The following is a 20,899-nucleotide window of genomic DNA, read 5'->3' on the forward strand; positions in this document are numbered from 1 at the left end:
ACTCAAAGTATGAAGCTGCCTGCTGGTGTGTTGGAAGTGGAAGATGTGAGCAGAGGAGATGAGTGGGAGCCCCCTTCCAGGGTTGCTCTGGGTGTTGGAAGTGGAAGATGTGAGCAGAGGAGATGAGTGGGAGCCCCCTTCCAGGGTGGCTCTGGGTGTTGGAAGTGGAAGATGTGAGCAGAGGAGATGAGCGGGAGCCCCCTTCCAGGGTGGGACCTGGAGTCAGGGAGGACCACACTGCAAGACAGAAGGGCTGTGGAAGCCCAGCAGGGCCCTGAGAGGTCAGCAACGGGCAGCCAGAGGTAGTGTGGGTGCTTTTATTCTTGGCGACGTTTAGGTCCCTCTGTGCTGTGCCCTGGAGAATGTCTTGGGCTGGACAACTAGCACGGCAGTGATTCTCAGTCAGGGATGGTCTGAATGTGGACCTAGTTTCCTCCTTTCATGGAACTGATATTCTGAGAGGAACATTTGTTGAAACCTAAGTTGGGTTTTTTTTTGAATATGAACCTTGCTCTTCTATCCGGGATATTTTGTAAGGCAGCATTGTGACAAGAATCCAGTGACCCTTCAACCACATGAGCTTCAACTGCGAGGGTGCACTTCCATGTGAAGTTTTTACAACTAAACCAGGTTGAAAACGCTGTGTTCTCGGATGTCAATATTGGGCCACCTTTTTGTATGTCATCAGGTTCCACAGGGTGGACTGTGGGACCTATGCCTGCTTGGGTTTTGGTGTCTGCAGGGGTCCTGGAACCAGTCCCCCTCAGACACTGAGGGATGGCTGTAGAGGCAAGAATGAAGGGCATCTTTGGAAGGAGAGCTCAGCCAGGTGAGTCAGAGAAGGGATGGTGTAGATGTGTGAGCAGCCTGCTAGGATAAGCCAGCTGCCTCCGCTCTGCTTGTGGACACAGCAGAGCCTCTTCTTGCTACCTGCTCTCCCATGACCTCAGACTGCTTCTGTGTCTTCACTATGGAAGTGGCAGGTAGATGGTCAAGGCCTCAAACGAGTGCATTTCCCTGCCGTCTTTGTCTGGTTTAACATGGTGTGAAACATGATGTTAAACTCCAATATTGATGCCCACTAGGGAAGGACAGTGTGTAAGTTGGCAATATACTTCTTACTGTTCCCCAAGCTCGTTTTCATAAGCGGATTTCTTTCTTGATTAATCATATTCACATGTGAATGTGTATTTGCAGTCTTGGTTCTTGGTGTGAAATCCAAGGGCACCTTCAATAAGGCAGGAGTTAATAAGGAAGCTACAGCAGGGTTTCGCCCTCCCAGCACTGCTGACATTAGCGGGATGTTTAGCCCTGTCCATTGCAGGATGTTTAGCGACATCCCACCTCTGCCCACCAGATGCCATGCCAGCAGCAGCAACAGTACCCCCCCATAACAATAAAAAATATTTCCAGATGTGGCCAAATGAAACCTCCCCTGAGGGCAACTTCTCTACTCCCTCTGAAAGTCAGTGCCCTATAGGCTCTAGGATTCCAGGTGAAAGAGAAATTTAGGAGAGTTAACTTGCAGTGGTTCTGCTTTCTTTGCCTCTGTCATTGGCACACATCATGGCCTCAGGGAGGACTTCACAGACTCCAGAGGTTGCACAGCTCCAGGGTTACCGTTAGCATCAGATTTTGATGTGAATGAGCTTCCTATGCCTCCTCCTCCAGCTTTGCAAAAGGCTGCCTTGTTCCTTTTAACCCCTTAGAACTAACACTAACATTAGGTTCTAAGATGGTGCTCCTGATGTTGTGGTTGACAGAAAAGACATTGCCTACCGTTCTGACAGTGGTTTGTAGGTTATAGCTTTCTGTGTGCATTTGGAAGTTGTGTAATTTCACCTCAGATTCATAATTCGCTTAATTTTTTGCCTTTATACCTTTTTTTGCCATTTTTCTTCCTTTTGATCATTGTATATCATACTGAAAGGGTAGTAAATTTTTCTTCTTTTATCCAGCAGTTTCATTTCTTACTCATTTTTCACATTAGTTTTGTATGTGTGTGTTTCATATTTTATGAGTGGACTTTTTCTTGAGAGTCTATTGTGATGAGGAATATGTAAATGGAATGATGGTTAAGAGTCTGTAAAGTTCTAATCTGACTACATTTTCTGACAGTGTGTAGAAAATGGCTTGGTTCAGGTGCTGAATTGGTTTTGTATCTTTGTGGACTGTTTGAAACCTCAGCTGCAGCATGACGACCTGCCCCACCCCATAGGTGGTGAACCGGATAGGCGTTTGATTCAGGGGTCTGGCATTCAAGGACATCCTTAGTAGAAAACTCTGAAGGGGAGAAAAAACCTTTTTTTTTCCATATCTGTTGCACTGTTGAGGAAAAATAGTGATATGAGCATTTACATTGTTTGATCTCAGGAGTCACTTCCGTTAGTCAAGTGCACTGCTGCTTGATTGAGGAAATGGCAGTATGGGCTTCTTGAAATAGAGGTTTAGAAATTCAAGTCTTGATTTGCAGCTTGTCTTGGTGAAGGAACCTCCAAAGAATGTGGTGACACAGTATTCCTGACAAACATTGTCTCTAAGAATATTTGGACCAAAAATGTCAGTTCCTTAGAAGCAAGCATATTTATAAATATACAAATGGAAGTTATTCTTGAGAACTTGAAGGTGTTTTCCACGTTTGAGGTTTGAAAGTATTTACTCAGCTCTTGCTCTGCCCATATAGCACATGACTTTTGTTAGGAAAGTTATTATTATAGGCCGGGCGCGGTGGCTCACACCTGTAATCCCAGCACTTTGGGAGGCTGAGGTGGGCGGATCACGAGGTCAAGAGATCTAACCATCCTGGCTAACACGGTGAAACCCCGTCTCTACTAAAAAATACAAAAAAAATTAGCTGGACGTGGTGGCATGCACCTGCAGTCCCAGCTACTGGGGAGGCTGAGGCAGGAGAATTGCTTGAAGCCAGGAGGCGGAAATTGCAGTGAGCCAAGATTGCGCTGCTGCACTCCAGCCTGGCGCCTGGTGACAGAGCAAGACTCTATCTCAAAAAAAAAAAAAAGGAAGTTATCATTATAAGAGAATAGCTATTCTAATAAATAAGCACTTTCAAAAGAGGTGGTTTTCAGCACTGCCGTTACAGAGCTTGAGGGGGACTGCCTGAGCCATTACCACAGGATTAAAAAGCCCTCTGCACTGTGATTGTCGGGGCTTCTGTCAGTGTGTGCACAGGCAGAAAGAGTATTTGGAGTTGTGAGAGTGAGCCTCTTCTGGTCATATGGCGCATCTGGAAGTGACATGGAAGATGAACTCTTCAGGTCAAGTTGGGCCAAGCCACCAAACCTTGGTTACTTTCTTTGTGTTCTTTAGGTATTCTGTGGTCCTTTAAAATGACTTTAAGTATCATTTTCAGAGTGATTTTGAAGTTTAAACAAGCTCAGTATATGCCTACTTTCCTAAAATAGGAGGCCTCTCAGGGAAAGTCAGGCCTAACCCAAGTTAAATATGTTCTTTAGTTCTGTCAGCTGTTTTTCAGATGCAACTCATATAGAAAGTTTGTTGCACAAAATAAAAATATGGCAAAATGTATTTTATACTGCTTACATAGTGGGTGCTTAGTTTGTGGAGAGCAGGGATACATTTCTGAAACAAGGAAAATTATGCTACAATTTTTTTTTTTTGAGACAGAGTCTCGCTCTGTGCTCTGTCGCCCAGGCTGGAGTGCAGTGGTGTGATCTTGGCTCACTACAACCTCTGCCTCCTGGGTTCAAACGATTCTTCTGCCTTAGCCTCCTGAGTAGCTGGGACTACAGGTGTGCACCACCATGGCCAGTGAATTTTTTGTATTTTTAGTAGAGACAGGGTTTTACCATATTGGCCAGGCTCGTCTCAAACTCCTTACCTCATGATCTGCCCTCCTCGACCTCTCAAAGTGCTGGGATTACAGGCATGAACCACCGCACCTGGCTGCTTACAGAATATTTTAAGAATTTTTATTTTAAGTATATAAAACCATTGAAACAAGATGAACAACATTACTTCTTATGAGATACCCTTATAGGAACTCTTTCAGTAAAATGGTAATTAGCTAATTATTAGGTTGTTGTATATGTAGGGAGAGTATTTATAATAAGCCTGAAATCACATTCTCTTTGCAAAGACCAGTGCTCCTCCTGAATGTCTTCAGCCTAATATTGTAGGGAGCCATTTATTATACAGTCTGGTGGTTGAATTTAGCCATTTTGTGGTGGGAGCAGTCATTGAGCTCTAAATTGGGTTAGCCACATTGTTTTGTTTGCTTCTGAGTGTGTAAGTGATCTGCCTAGTTTTCAAGTACTTTAAGATGTCTGGCATATGTGTTTGCCTTCAGTTCACTTGTTTCATTCCATTGAAGTGTTAATGCTGATGGCGGGGTCACTGTATGGGGTGATAATGGCTGAAAACTGATTGTAAAGCTATAAATTTTTTTTCGGAGTTCAAGAGTGGTGTCAGTTCTTCAGTTTGACATTCTTGATATAGTAGAGGTTACATAAACATAGTGCTAGTACTGCAAGGAACTAAGCAAGCTGAGAAGTTAGTGGAGTTCCTTTCCTTTCCTGTTAAGCTAACATTTGTAGCAAGTGGCTGCATCTCCTTGAAGTGTTTGTAGAATGTGTTCTCTTCATCCACAGAGAAGGTATTGGAGAGAAAATGGAGTTCACTAGGTAAGTAGTTGGCTGATAGAAATTCTACTAGTGCCTGCAGTGACTAGGCTTAGATCCACAGCCATTGTAGGTGGTCCACAAATACGGTAGCTCTGAGCCAGGGGCCATTTTCTAGAAATGTGAGAATTAGATGCCCCCCTGTGGGAGTTCTAGGTTAAGTTCTTCAGTAGGTCAACAACCATTGATTGGTCAGTCCAAGGTCTGCGCTCCAGCCTCCCTGCTGGGTGCTGGGAATACAAAGATCAACATTTTTGGACCTTGCTCTTAAGGACATAATGATGTGTTGGGTGAAATGGCTGCAAATAAGGGATTACAGTATAGTGTGGGGAAAGAAGGGAGACTAGAATTCCCTGGTGGTGGAGCATGTGGTCAGGGAAAGTCAGCAAATAGGCTCTGCCTGGTTAGTGAGGGGCAAGACTGGTGAAGGGGGTGGGGTGATGGGGCAGTGGGGCAGAGGGTGGTACGGCCAAGGCAGGCACAGGGGAATTTGCTTCTGAAAGATCCAGGCTGGACTGGGCATATGTTCCTTTTTTCTTTCTTTTTTGAGATAGGGCCTGGGCTGGAGTGCAGTGGTTGGGTCATGGCTCACTGCAGCCTTGATTTCTCAGTCTCCAGCAGTCCTTCCACTTCAGCCTCCCAAATAGCTGGGACCACAGGTGTGCCCCACCATGCCTGGCCACATTTTTAAATTTTTTGTGCGTACAGTGTCTTGGCATGTTGCTCAGACTGATCTGGAACTCCTGGGCTCAAATGATCGTCCTGCCTCAGCCTCCCACAGTGCTGGGATTACAGTCATGAGCCACCGCATGTCGTGGGCATATGTTCCTTTTGAAGTCAGTAGGTAGTTTAGTTGAACTTGTTGGTGGCTTAGTCCCCAAACATTTAATGAATCGTGCTCATTAAGAGGACATTTGTTGGAAAAGAGATTTCACAGTGATGGTTGTTTACTGGAGTTTCTTGTATATTTTTATATACTCTAGATTCTGGAGAATGATCACTTAGAGTTTTAATATAGAAGACAGAATAGATGTCTTTAGAACTGGAAAAGGAATAAGCTATTTTTGTTGATTATGAGAAGATACCTTCACAGAATCACAGGCTGTTTGGAGCATCAAGGACCTCAAGAACCTCATACTGTAGAGATCCTCATTTTACAGATAGGACAGTTGAGCTGCCAAGAGGAGCTGTTCCTCGGTCCTCCACAGCTGGTCCATGGCAGGTCTCAGTCTGATAGTGGGGCCAGACCCTTCCACTGCAACACGCTCTATCTCTTTCAAATCAGTTCTTACAGCAAGGTAAAACTTTCCCAAGAAGAAATTGACCCATCTTAATGTTTTTCTTTTTTTAACATGACATTGTTCTGAGTAAGAATTACATTTTAGGGAATTGTATTAGTTGTTGAGCTGTAATTACCCCAACATTTACTAACTTTAAAACAACAACATTTATTATCTTTCAGTTTTTGTGAGTCAGGACTTTTTGAGCTTAGCTGAGAGCGTCTGCCTTAGGGTATCTTATGGTATCACAGTCAAGCTGTCAGGTGGGGCTGAAGTCATCTCAAGGCTCTACTAGAACTGCCTCCAGGCTCACTTACATGGCCAATGTAGACATCAGGTGCTCGCTGACTGTTGGCTGTATACAACAGTTTCCTGCCACATTGGCTTCTCCATAGGGCACCTGGCTTCCCCTGGACCAAGTGATCTGAGAGAGAGCAAGCGAGACCCACAGGATGGAAGCCATCATAGTCTTTTGTTTGTTGTTTGCTTTGAAATGGAGTCTCACTCTGTTGCCCAGGCTGGAGTGCAGTGGTGGGATCTCAGCTCACTGCAGCATCCATCTTCTGGGTTCAAGAGATTCTCCTGCCTCAGCCTCCTGAGTAGCTGGGATTACAGGCACCCACCACCACACCCGGCTAATTTTTGTATTTTTGGTTGAGATGGGATTTTGCATGTTGGCCAGCCAGGCTGGTATTGAACTCCTGACCTCAAGTGATTTGCCTGCCTCGGACTCCCAAAGTGCTGGGATTACAGGCATGAACCACTGCACCTGGCTGGAAGCCATAGTCTTTATAACCTGAGCTTAGAAGTGACATTCCATCATTGCTATTTGATAGAATCAAGTCATTAAGTCAAAGGGATAGCATTATATTAATACAAGGGTGTGAATACCAGGAGATACATTAGGGGCCATCTTGGAGGCTGCCCACAACAAACACTGGTTGAGATTCTGTTGGGTGTTTAACGGGAGTGCACTAAAACTGACTTCAGCAAAACAGATAGGGAGTGGGAGAGAGAGTAACTGTAGGATATGAGGATTTTTCATGGAGACCAAGGATGAAGAGCATAACTGAGTCTCATGAAGAACTGGACTTGGAACGTGGGCGGTCTGTAGGAACTGAGGCTGCTTTCTTCTTAGTATCTTAATAGTAAATTCTCTTATCCTTCCCAGTCAGTCTTAGGTTTCTCGTGTCTCGAATTTCCTTTTCTTTTAATCTTTATTCTTGAAAAAAAAATAGCTATTTTTCTTGTCTACACATGGTGGAAAATGGCCACCCAGTTGTTCTATGACCGCGAAAGACTAAGGGGAAGAATCTCTGCATCCCAGGAGAGAGGATTGAGTTTACCTTGCCCTGCCAGTGGGATGGCTCCCCCTGTGAAAGTGTCCAGTGAGCAGTGGCAGGGTCAAGGTTTAGGTTGCGGGTACGAACATGACTGTAGGAGCCTTACTCTCCTGTATGTTGTGGGGATGGATGAGGGGGATGAAGTTGGAGGGGTTAGTGAATGGTTAGGACAGCGTATTTCAGAGAAGAGTATTTGGAAATAATTTTCTCAAATACGTATTTTAAAACTCCATATTTGATATTTTCCTCAGGGATTCCCAAGTATAGTAGAGCTAAAATGAATTAATTTGGGTAAAAGTAAAGTTAGGGCTAAATTAGGAAACACTTTTAGAAAGAGGAACCTGCCAGGTGTGGTGTCACTCCTGTAATCCCAGCACTTTGGGAGGCAGAGGTGGGTGGATCACCTGAGGTCAGGAGTTCAAGACCAGCCTGGCCAAGGTGGTGAAACCCTATATCTACCAAAAATACAAAAATTAGCTGGGCATTGTAGCATATACTTGTAGTCCCAGCTACTCAGGAGGCTGAGGCAGGAGAATCGCTTGAACCTGGTAGGTGAGGGTTGCACTGAGCTGAGATCATGACTTTGTACCCAGCCTGGGCAACAGTGAGTCCCCTCTTTCCCCCCGCCGAAAAAAAATTAACCTTAGTGGAAAAGCAAGGTTTTTTTATATTAATTATTTAAAAAATGTCTCTGAGACTAGTATTAACCTGGAAAACTTACTGATTATCATAAGTACTATTTCTCTCTCTCTCTCTTTAGTTGCCCCTTATAAATTCCAGGTTTATCCACTTTTAAAAATATTTTTATGCTGTGAACATCTGTCAGCTTTCCTATGTTAAATTTTTTTTTAGCAGCTTATATAACTTGGAATGAAATTACCATTTTTGTTCTAAAACTGTCCATTTAGTGTGTTTGGCTTCAGTCGTTGATTTCAATAAATTACAAAGATGTAGAAAAGGTTTTTATTTTCATTTTTGTATGCTTGTTCACTTCCACAGCACTTTAAAATGATGCATGCTCTGACTTAGCTGCAAGAAATCTTGTATTACAGAGATAGAAACCAAAAGCTTTTTCTGGAGGTGTTTTTCTTTCTGCTTTGTAGATAAGTCAGAAGAATCCTATAAAAACCTAAAGACACTCTACCAGTTGCATAGTTGGGTAGTTTTCATTTTTGTTCTTGGAGTTGGATTTGAGCAGTTCAGGAGTAGCAGCAATTAAAGTGTGCTAGTGTGTGGTAAATACTTATGTTTGTACACCTTAAGATGTTGCTTTGTTGGCCAAAACCCAATTTTAAAAGTTGAGGCTGGTGTAGTGGTTTTGGGAATTACCACATGGTAAACAGCTCTGTCCCAGCCCCCCACTCCTTGTGACTTGCATGGGGGAAGCTGGTGGTGTAGCACCTGTTTGGGGAGGTGGATGTGGCAGCGGGAAGCATGTGTCAGATGGGGAGGGTCCACAGAGCCTAGCACCATTTGCTGGGTGGTGCTACTTCGGAAAAATCTGCGCCCACTCCTTAACCGCTTCATGTTTTACTCATACTCTGCTGTTGTGGGTTTAGGTTTGGCAATAGTGCTGCCGTTTTCAGTGAGAACCTGATAGGGAAAAAAGACTGGGCTTTGTAGTTGCAGCCATTGCTGGGAAGATGCAGCAAGTTTTTCTAGTGTCTTACTATAGTTTCCTGTGATCCATTCTCCTAAAACTATTCTTTCTTATAATCTCTCTCTCTCTTCTTAACAGATGTGGAGTTGATCATGCCACTGCCCTGCTTACAACCCCTGAGTGGCTTCTGTTGTGGTTAGAGTAAAATACACACTCCTTGCTGTGGCTCACAGTCATTGGTGACTGTCCCCTCCCTGCCATGTAAACCTCCTTTCTGGTGGTGACTCCAGCCACAAGGGCCTCCTGGTGTTTTTCAAGCTTCTCACTTTGTCTATCTCAGTGTCTGTGTACATGTTCTTCCTTCTGCCCTGCATGCTCTTCCCAATCTTGTCACCTGGCTGGCTTTTAGGCATCCCGCATCACCTCTGCAGGGGTTTTCCTAAGAACACAATTCAGAGAGAGCAACCCCTGCCCCTGCCCCTGCCCCAGCCCCAGCCCCATCATGCTTAGTCACTTTTACCTGTATGAGGTAATGTTTACCACGGTCTGAGATTATCTTATTTGCCTATTGCTTGTGTTTCCCCCACTCCCAGAATAGAAACTCCATGAGGATTTGAACTTGTCTTGCCCACCACAATGTCCTCATTACCTAACACAGTACTTAGAACATAGTAGTTCTCAGGAAATACTCAAATGAATAGAAGTGCTGCATTCATTTAACACATAGCAAACATTTTTTGTGTGTGTGTTTCTAGATCTTGGCATTTTTAAAAAGCACTGATCAGTTAGCTTGTAAAATATCCCTCAATTTGACTTTGTCTGATGTTTCCTCTGGGTTAGATTCAGATGATGCATTTTTCGCAGAAGCAGTGCTTTGGTCAGGAGGCACATGTCTGTTTATCCCAGCATTGGGGATGTGAACTTTGATCACTTTGTGAATGTGTGGTATGTTCTAGGTTTCTTCAGTGTGCTATTGCTGCTATTCTCTTTGTAATTAATACGTAACTTGCAGGGAGATTGAGACTTTGTAAATATTCAATTTCTTATCAAACTTCCACTTACAAGTTTTAATATTCATGGATGGTTTTTTAGGTCCTTCTGTATCTATCAGCAGGCATTCTCTTGTAAGGAAAAGCTCTCCCTTCTCATCATTTATATATTGATCAGTATGGGTCATGGATTCTTATTCAGGGAGTTTTAATCTATTATTTTATTATTTTTGTTACTTTAGTTGTCCAAAATTTGACTGATGGAAGCCTCTTCAAACTGGTTTCTCTTCAAGCTGTGTTCTTTTGCTGTGTCCTCATCATTACTTGAGTGCTTCCTTAATTTCTGGCAGGATATTTGCTTTTAAGAAATCATTTTTCTCTTTGTTTGGAAAAAGAGCACTTTTTTGCCTCCCCCCCCCCCCCCCCGCCCTAGCAAGAAGAATGGATGTAATACTTCCCTTTACAGAACATCACGGAAACATCTGTAGTCAGTCATTATACCCAAAAATGTGACCTTAAGTAAGTCTCATTTGTTTGTTTATTTATTTTTAAACTCACATGATTTTTCTTGCTTTTTCTGTGAAATCAAAGAGTATCAGCTTGTCTGTAGCTCAGGGTCAGAATAGTGTTATGTGAGATGGTTCACAGTATTTATTGAATGCTGCCAGTTTATAAAGCATTCTACCTGCAGCTGGAGAGAATCACAAAAGAGAGCAGAAGAGAGCATGTCTCTGCTCTCAGGGATGGCAGGATTCAGTGGAGAAAGACAAGACTGTACTGCACATAGGAACAAAGGAATTTGAAAAGTTAATTTTCACAATCAACAGTCTTCTTTATCCTGCTTATGGGTAAAGATTACCATTTAATTTGTAGCAGTAGTTAGTCTTGAAAACTCTGTGCCATTTGTGATCACTTCTTGTCGAGCTCACAGGAGACAAGTCAAGGGCTAAGAAGACCTGACCTGTAAAGATACAACAGGCCACTTGTAGATTTAGGTGGTTAGTTACTTATACAGACAGAGAAAAGAAGAAGGAGGCAAAGATAGCAGCTCCCTGCAGTCCTTGTCCAGCACTCCAAGAACGACATTGACAGAAGGCTGTTGACTGTGAGTCAAGGGATTCCGGCTGCTGCGGAGCTAGATCCAGATGGTGGATAAATGGGCTTATGTTCTGGACCCTTATTCGAGGCCAGATGGAGGGATGCCCAGAAAGCCCCATGCTTCACCAGAGCCCAGGAGGCAATGAGGACCTGTCTCCCAACAGCCACCAGGGAATTAGGGAGGTGAGTGGGCACTGACATAGCATCCCCCTGCTTCTTGTGTTTCCGGAGGGTCATAAGGTATTCTTCCCAGACAGACAAAGCAGCTGTGCTTCAGGCTTTGCCTACGAGGCTTATTAGGTAAGTGTGGGGCTGCCAGGGAACTGTGGCAGAGCTGTTCCCCTGTACTTCTTTGGACTTATAGTGTGACTGATGTCTCCACATACAGGTAATCACAGCACCTCTCAGTGCTACTCCCCAGCTGTTTTGCCTCCCCCTGTCCTGTCCCCTCTGTTGACAGGTGTCAATCAGGCTGTTCTTGGGGCCTGTTTCCTGTCTGCTTTCTCTTTGTATCTGACATGTGAACATGGCTGGCATTGGTTTGAGAATCCTGGGTCAGGCTCTCCCTGTACATACTTAGAGCCACTGGACTACGGCAGATATTGCCTCATTGTTTGTAGATGGCTGTGCTTTTTGTTTATTTATTTAAAAAACAAGTTTGTGGGCTGGGTGCGGTGGTTCACACCTGTAATCCCAGAGCTTTTGGAGGCCGAAGTGGGCAGATCATGAGGCCAGGAGTTTGAGACCAGCCTGACCAACGTGGTGAAACCCCGTCTCCATTGAAAATACAAATTTTAGCTGGGAGTGGTGGCACTCACCTGTAATCTCAGCTACTCAGGAGGCTGAGGCAGGAGAATTTCTTGAACTCAGGAGGCGGAGGTTGCAGTAAGCCTAGATCATACCACTGTTCTCCAGCCTGGGTGACAGAGCGACTCCATCTCAAAAAAATCAAAAAACAAAAACAAATTTGTGGTATAATGTACACGTCAAATTTACCATTTTAGCTATTTCTTTTTTTCTTTTTTATGATTTTACTTTTTGTAGAGACAGGGTTTTGCTGTGTTACCCAGGCTTATCCTAAACTTCTGAGCTGAAGCTGTCTGCCTGCCTTGGCCTCCTAAAGTGCAGGGATTACAGGTGTGAGCCACCACACCCATTTTAGCCATTTCTAAGTGTACAGCTCAGTGGCATTAGGCACATTCACACTGCTGTGCAACCATCACCACCATCCATCTCCAGAACTTCTTCTTCCCAAACTGAAACTCCGTGCTAAGTTATTAAAAACCCTAAGTCGTTGCTTCCTCATTCCCCCCCAAGATCCTGGTGCCCACTATTCTTTTGGTGCCTGAATTTGGACCTCATATAAGTGGACTCATACAATATTTGCCTTCTTGTGACTGGCTTATTTCAATTAAGGTAATGTTGTCCTCAAAGTATATCCATGTTTTGCATGTATGAAAATTTCCTCCCTTTTTCAGGCTGAATAATGGTTAGTGTATGAATATGTCACATTTTATTTACCCGTTCATCTGTTGAAAGACAGTTGGGTTGCTTCTGCCTTTTGGCGATTGTGAATAATGCTGCTAGGAGCAAGAGTATTGAAACATTTGAGTTCTTGCTTTCAATTCTTTTGGGTATGTACTCAGAAGTGGAATTGCTGGAAGGACCTTGTGTTTTGAGATCTTAGTTTTTGGTGATTTTGTATTCTTACTTAATGTTAATGGCTGGATTACCATGTTAATGGGCCTTATGAGGCCAAATGGATGATTGGAATTTTAAAATTAAATCTTCCTTCTCTTTCCTTCCTCTTCCCCTTTCCCTCCGCCTCCCCTCCCCCCTCCCCTCTCACCTTCCCCTCTCCGCTTCCCCCTTTCCTTCTCCTCTTCTTTGTTTTTTAAATAGGGTCTCACTCTGTCACCCAAGCTGGAGTGTAGTGGTGTAATTATGGCTCACTGCAGCCTTAATCTCCTGGGCTCAAGCGATCCTCCTGTCTCAGCCTCTTGAGTAGCTGGGACCACAGTGCATCACCATGCCCAACTAATTTTTTCTGTTTTTTTTTTTTGTAGCTATGGGGTCTTGCCATGCTGCTCAGGCTGGTCTTGAGCTCCTGGGCTCCAGCACTCTTCCTGCCTTGGCCTCCCAAAGTGCTGGGATTACAGGTGTGAGCCACTGCAGTCAGCCTAAATTTTATTATTTAAAAGCAGTATTTATTATTTCCGTCCTTGATCATAAAAAGTTCATTTCCTACAATGAACATATTATAGAAGCAATATGTTCATTGTAGAAAATTTCAAAAAGTATATAGAAAAAATAACCTGTAATCCTACCACACAGAGTAATGCTTGTTTTTAAAATTTTACATTAGTATTGTAATGTTAAATGAACATAAATAATACTCTAATGGTTTATCTGTATATGATTATATACAGTTTATAACTTAAAGAAAATTTGGCAATATATTAATATGTCTCTGGGTCAGATACATTAATCAAGCTTCTGTGGTGAGAATTTACCAAAATGCAGGTATTTATTCATCCATTTACTTACTGTTTCATTTTCTCTCAGATATGTTATCTGTATTTACATATATACATGTGGATGTATATTTCTTTCACAATTGGGACCATGCTGTAAATATGACTTTATAATTTTTTTTGTCTTATTATGCAAGTATTGCCCCTAAACAATCTTCTAAAACATGATTGTTAGTTACCACAGGTAATACTTAAAAGGTACATCAATTCCACAATTTATTTAATCATGACAGTACTAAGTATACTAGCATTAATTGAGTGGTTAGATTTAGATTTTGTTTATTTTTTCTTTTAATTTTTTTTAACCCATATATAAGAATATTTTGGCCGGGCACAGTGGCTCAAGCCTGTAATCCCAGCACTTTGGGAGGCCGAGGCAGGTGGATCACGAGGTCGAGAGATCGAGACCAACCTGGTCAACATGGTGAAATCCCGTCTCTACTAAAAATACAAAAGATTAGCTGGGCATGGTGGCGCGTGCCTGTAATCCCAGCTACTCAGGAGGCTGAGGCAGAATTGCCTGAACCCAGGAGGCGGAAGTTGTGGTGAGTCGAGATCGCGCCATTGCACTCCAGCCTGGGTAACAAGAGCGAAACTCCGTCTCAAAAAAAAAGAATATTTTGTTGCATGTCTGTGGGGGCATTTCCTTATTTCTAAAAGTCATTTTTTTGAGACAAATGAAACTTTTGATACTTACTGAGAAGGCAGGAATTTAAAACTACTGAATGTTATTTTTTGGGTGTACATGAGTAACTTTTAATATGGGTCTGAGAATTGGCATTCTTGCTCACTGTCGTAACTAAATCTCTAAGAAAATATATATATTTTTTGAGACGGAGTTTCGCTCTTGTTACCCAGGCAATGGCGCGATCTCAGCTACCGCAACCTCCGCCTCCTGGGTTCAGTCAATTCTCCTGACTCAGCCTCCTGAGTAGCTGGGATTACAGGTACGCGCCACCATGCCCAGCTAATTTTTTATATTTTTAGTAGAGACGGGGTTTCACCACGTTGACCAGGATGGTCTCGATCTCTTGACCTCATGATCCTCCCGTCTCGGCCTCCCAAAGTGCTGGGATTACAGGCTTGAGCCACCGCGCCCAGCTCTAAGAAAATGTTAAGCATTGGCTTGGCTTGGTGGCTCACGCCTATATATTAGGGCCTGTTGTCCCAACTACTCGGGAGGCTGAGGGTGGGAGAATTGCTCGAACCTAGGAGGCAGAGATGGCAGTGAGCCGAGATCGAGCCACTGTACTACAGCCTGGGCGACAGTGCGAGACTCTGTGTCAAAGAAAAAAAAAGAAAATATTAAGCATCTACTGAGAACCATATTATATTATGTAGATATTACAAAGATATATAAGACATGGCCTCTGATTTGTGGGTTGCTAAATTGTAGTTGTGAAAATGAGGAGTATGGGTTGAGCATCCCTGATCTGAAAATCTGAAATCAGAAATACTCCAAAATCTGAAAGTTTTTAAAAATATTTGCCCCCAACACACAAACACCCCAGCACCCAAAATCTGAAACCTTTTGAATGCCAACATGATGCCACGAGTGGAAAATTCCACACCTGACACTTTTGCTTTCATACTTACATGAAAGTAATTTTATACAATAATTATATAAGGTGTATGTGAAACATAAATGAATTTTGTGTTTATACTGGGGCCCCATTCTCAAGTGTGTGTCTGAACAAATCTTCCTAAATTCAAGAAAATTTGAAATCCAAAACACTTCTGGTACCAAGCACTTTGGACAAGGGACACTCATTCTGTATATGCATTATCATTTAAGGCAGCATATGATACATACTGTGTTAGTTTTACAGAAGTACTGCTGAAATCAAATAAAAAAGAGTATGCAATGAAATGTACAAGGTGGAAGAGGCGATTTTGGCCTGGGTGATCTGGGACAGTTTCATGGAGAGAGAGATTGGGGATTGGGTTTTTTGGTTGTGTGGTTCTTGAAATAGAAGAACATTTCTGGCAGTGGGAAAGGCCTGGAGGTGAAAAAGGACAGGATTTATTTGGGTCATGGAAAATGAATTTACTCAGAGAAGACAGAAAGGCTAGTCCAGTCGAGGCTTGAGCCACTTGCAGCCTAAGGGGTCTACGTTGTGTAGGGACCTGAATGCCAAGCTGGGGGTTACCGGATTTTGCAGTGGTAGGCTCACATGATCAGAGTGGCCCTGGAATATTAATATGTTGGAGATGTGGGAACTAAATGGGAGTGGGAACACACTTGAGTCCGTGAGATGAGCTGTGTTGGTTCTGTGTATGGCGTATTGAATTGGAACGGGAGTTGTAGAAGCAAGGTCTGGTGCTGTCACCCCCACCCCACTACCTCCCCGAGATGGTTTTGAACATGCTGACACTGTCAGTCAGAGGAAAAACTTTTAAAGCTCTTCGTATTCCCTGCCTACCTGGCACCGAGTAGCTATTAAATCATTGTTGAAAGAATGAGTGAACCAGGAATATAATTTTGTGCCTGAAGGTGCAGAGAGGGAGGATTCAGAGTTGACACTGAGTCTTTGGAGGCAGGGTGACTGAATAAACATGCTTTCTAGTGTATGGATATTGGTGAAGAGAAGAGGAAGATTGGCTCTGAGGAGGGGTAAGTTAAGAATTTTGGGTTTGAACAGTTTTACACAGTCTTGTTCAATGTAAGGGATATTGGTGTTTACAAACTTTAATATATTACTGTTGAGAATATAATTTTCTCATCCCAGTAATGCAAAAAGATCTGAGTGTTCTGATCTCCAAAGTGATGTCAAAGAGATGATGGAAGAATCTGGATTTCTAGTCAGTTTACTTGATTAGAATGTGTATTTACAGCAGTTCTTGGTGGTTTGGGATCTTTAGGTCTCATTTCTCATGCAACTTCTGGTCATTTAGCCCTTTCACTCCTATTCACCATCCATCTAAACCATGGAAGGAGCATGCAGGACTGGAATTCAAATGTATAGATTTAACAAAAGCTGCTTTTTGGTTATTCTTAGGTTTTTCAAGGTAGCATTGGTATACATTAACGCCAATAACAGAAAGTTAACTGAATTTTATATGCTGTTTGTCCCACCTGTAATTAGATACATTGAAGGACTGCTGACCTTCAGATGTATGTTTTTAAATTAGTTTAAAATAATGTTATGTGTTTAATTTAAAAATAGTGTTATGGTGAAATAAAAATAGGATGCTCTTTGAGCATGTTCATAGCAGTGTAAAATATTAAGAGATAACATAGTTATTTCGAAAGAGTTTTGAAGCCTTCTGTGAAAGCCAGCGTCAATAGGAATGTCATTAATGTATTTATTACACAGTTCACTTCTGTGAATTGTGTGTTTTTATACTTCATTTTTTCCAGCTACTCCTTTAGTGTTTTCTCAGAAGTTTGTTATTTATGGATTAGCCTAATAGCTCATTATTATAATTATTGCAATTTTAAAAACCATGTTTTACAAACTGAGGTCTTCACCAAAGCAAAAGCTGTATAAATCCAATTGGGGAATGGTTCTGAGTGATAATTGAGCCCTTCTCGCAATGTGGAAATTTCCTATTGTCCATATTCCTGGTGCTGGTTTAAGTCCAGGCTCACCATATATATGCTTTTGAAACGAGCCAATTAGGGCATGTTTAACTATCAGTAGGCTTAAATAAATGTATTTGCATTGTGTTGGAATTTGGACTTAGAACTTTGGAAGGTGGAAAATTCCAAGTGCAGGTGAAAGATTTCTGTCACTGGGCTAGGTACTTAACAGCCAGTTCTGTCCAAATTTAATCTGGTAATGTTTACTGTGCTGGCGATGTTTATGGAGTGTAAATGAGATAGGCTATCTTTTCTGTAGGACATTGGTTATCTTCACTGGAGGACTTTGAGAGAAAGCAAGAGTAACATAAATTTGATACTCAGCTAGAGAAGATGTATTTATATTTAATTTGTCCTTGTGACATAAAGACTTGCTTTGTGTCTTTGAAAAAGTGATTTTTAAAAAACTTTTCGGGCGTATGTGAGTAAAAGTTACCCACATATACCCAAAAAATAACATTCATTAGTTTTTAAGTTCCTGCCTTCTCAATAAGTATCAAAAATTTCATTTGTCTCAAGAAATTGACTTTTAGAAATATGGAAATGTCCTCACAGACATGCAAACGAAATATTCTTATGTATGAGTTTTTAAAAAAAGAAAAAAACCTAGTAACCAAAAATCTAAGCAACTAAAATCTAAGTAACCAAAATCTAAGCTGTTTTTACTACAGTGTTAAGTATCTTGAAGCCAATACCTACATTCATTTCTTCTTTGTTTTCCAAGTTCAAAATGAGGAAACATTTATTTCTGCGCTTCCTATTACTAATTGAAAAAAATGTTGAATATCGTGGGATAATTCCTAACGTGTATGATAAATTATATTGTTTGCTGAGAACGATGGCAAGGAAAACCAAGCCGACCCCCAAGCAGAAAACTGCTTGGGGCATTCTAAAGTAGTAAACAATATATGTATATCATACACGGGTTAAACTAATTGTTTAAACATGGGATATATGATCCTTCCCCCATGGCTCCCTCCCGGAGAATGCTTGCTAGTTTGTGTTTGATCAGTGGTAAGCAGGCATCAGCTGTCTGCCTAGTTTATCTTGGCTCTATGAGAAAACACAGAATGCCTGTTTGTTAATAATAATCACCTGTTCAGATAGAGGAACTGCGTGGGTCACAGTGAGGCTCTCAGCTTGGAGGGTATCAGCCCCTGAGGCTCTCAGCTCGGAAGGCTGCTAGTTCCCTGATAGTCCCACTTTGCACTCTGTCTTTGTGTCTGATTCTTAATTCCTTCAGCACCGCGTGGGTAGGGGTCTCCACAACCGAGCTCATCTCTGTAGAATATCAAAAATGAAAAATTGCAGAAAAATAAAACAGAGCTAAAGTTCTCCTTTATTTGCATGTATTGTCAAGATTACCTGCTATTGGATTAACTAGTGCAAATTGGGATGTTTTTGATTAACTTTGCTGGATTTTGAGATTGTCACTTCTCTTTTACCTCTATTTAGTCTTTGTATGCTTAAAAACTGCCAGTTTAGTACATTAGGTGAAAAGAAAATGGTTAGAAATATAAATAAAATCTTTAGTTGATAATGTACCAATGTTAATTTTTTAGTTTAGAAAATTATACTACGGCTCTGTAAGATATTAACCTTATAGAAAGCTGGGTAAAGGGTATGGGGGAACTGAACTATTGCTACAGTTCTGTTATCTGAAAATTATTTCAAAATAAGCTAAAAAATGATTAGCCTAACTCAACAGCTACAAAGTTATTAATGTATTGCAAAACCAGAGAGAAGTGATTTGTGTGTTGTAGAGAATGGACAGATTCTCTTCTATTTGGATGGTTGAAATCCTTGTTCATTTTCGTTGACCTGAAAAGTTGGGAGTTGATGCTGTATCTATGAGTCTGAAGATGCTGTTAGAGTTTGTTTAGTAAATGCAGACTTCCTTTTCTGTGTTATGCGTCTCTATGTGCATAAATACACGACAGATACCAATTTGCATATATGCATGCAGTATGTGCTTCTAAATGAGGTGATTGGCTTTTTAAAAATATCACAGAATTTCATTTTAACTTGTTACACATTTGTTTTCTTGATGAGATGGCAGCAATCATTTGCCTTTTGAGAATAAATTAGATTCTTTTATTTTGGAAACACCAGCATGTGATTTGGGTCTTCATGGGTAAGTTGAGCGATCAGAATTTTTAATACTGAGTTGAATCTAAATTTAAGAAATGAGTTTTTTAAAAAATACGTGAACTGGCTCTGAATTTATTTCCAGAGAATAGCACAGATCTTTGTGTGGTTCCTGCATCATTGGACTAAGTCTAATATTTGTGGATTTCAACTTTAAAGGATATGACTTATTTGTGTACTTCATTTATGTTTGTTATAAGTGATTAGTGCCATCTATATTAACAGAGAGATGGAAGACTTCAAGGTTTTTCAGCAGTTGCTTTCCCTAGGCCCATGCTCTAGCTAAGTGTGGACATTCACCTGGACATTGGGCTGCATTTCCAGTCTTCACTAGTTCCACCCCATTTTACCCTCTTTGAACCCACTCTTCTTGTTCTAGGGCAGCTCTGTTATTAGAGCTTTCTGTGCTGATTGAAATGTATGTTTGCACCGTCCAATATAGCAGTCACTGGCCGCATGTGGCTGTCGGGCACTTGAAACATAGCTAGTGTGACTGAACAACTGAATTTTAAATCTTATTTAATTTTAAAGAATAAATTTAGATTGCCACATGTGGCTAGAGGCTCTGTATTAGGCAGCACAGATTGAGGGCTGCCATTGCTAATTCCTTGAATGGTCTACCTGGAATGCCAGTTTAAGTGTGAAAGGAGAGAATGGACACAGACATTTATAGCATAACTAAGTTGTCTGTTGTTCTCATATGAAATTCCCTTCATAAGCGTTTTAATTGATTGGTGTGGAAATGATGTTACTGTGTTGACTCCTTGCTTTTGGGTCGCCTTTTGTGAGAGGTACTCTTTGGGTACCACTTTAAAACCTGCTTTTCTTTTACATAAATTTTTTCATGTCTGTAAACGCTTCTGTCTCGTTTTTAATGATTGGTAGTATTCTATTTTATTGATGTGCAATCATTTACTTATCTCCTATTTATCCTTTTTCAAAGTTTTTATGTTACCTACAAATTCAGGAAGATATCTTTGTTTTATGACTTAGGAAATCCCTAGGACTCAAATAGCCAAGTCAAAGGGTAGGGATATATTTAGGGTTTTGTAGTGGTGGTTTGTTTAATGCACACTCCAGAAGTGCCCCCTGCTGCCAAGCACCCTCCCCCACCAGTTTGTACCATTTTACCCTCTAAATTGGTGTTTGTGACAGATTAATCAGAGTGAGAAACACTTGAGGGGTTGTGTGTTCACACAAAGGCTGCTTTAAGGCAGCATCTCATACTCGTCTGTCTGTTCTTTCTGCTCTGTTCAGGGCAAAAATCAAATGTCCTTGAATGTGGTGTATTTGATATTTGGCTTTCTTCAGTTGGCAGGGGCTGGGGGTGGTCCAGAAGAGGCCTGCATGGGTGGGGTTGAGGCCTATCAGGCAGGGCTCCTGGGAGGTCCCACCAGCACTCCCTCTGCCTGTAGTTCTGCTTCATGCTGCCTTTTGTGCGACTTAGTAGAGAAACTCTGTCCCTGGGATAGTAGGTCTGGGGCCTTTCAGCTCTCCCTAAACCAAGTACAGAAGAGGGAGGGGCCCTTGTGTTTCCTACCTGTGTGGCAGCGCTGCTGCCCTTTTGGATAGTGACAGCCCCGTCTGAGCACAGTGGTGTATTTTTCGTGGGGCTGGGCTGACCTGGATTAAGCCGAGTTCCAGGCTGGCCTTGAAGATAGGTGCT

The 20,899-nt window shown here is 41.9% G+C and overlaps 1 protein-coding gene across 6 annotated transcripts in view; it reads left to right on the forward strand.

Annotated features, from left to right (window-relative positions):
* CCNY (cyclin Y) overlaps positions 1 to 20,899 on the forward strand; it is a 208,919-nt gene that overhangs the window by 11,015 nt on the left and 177,005 nt on the right. The window contains exon 1 of one of the 6 annotated variants that reach the window (XM_078329889.1): positions 1 to 20,899. This exon is cut by the window's right edge and continues 25,781 nt beyond it. The exons of the other annotated variants lie outside the window; for them this stretch is intronic. The gene's annotated coding sequence lies outside the window, so the exon portion shown is untranslated. 6 annotated transcript variants of the gene reach the window in all.

The sequence above is a fragment of the Callithrix jacchus genome, chromosome 7 (genome assembly GCF_049354715.1).
Source record: "Callithrix jacchus isolate 240 chromosome 7, calJac240_pri, whole genome shotgun sequence".
Lineage (NCBI taxonomy): Eukaryota > Metazoa > Chordata > Mammalia > Primates > Cebidae > Callithrix > Callithrix jacchus.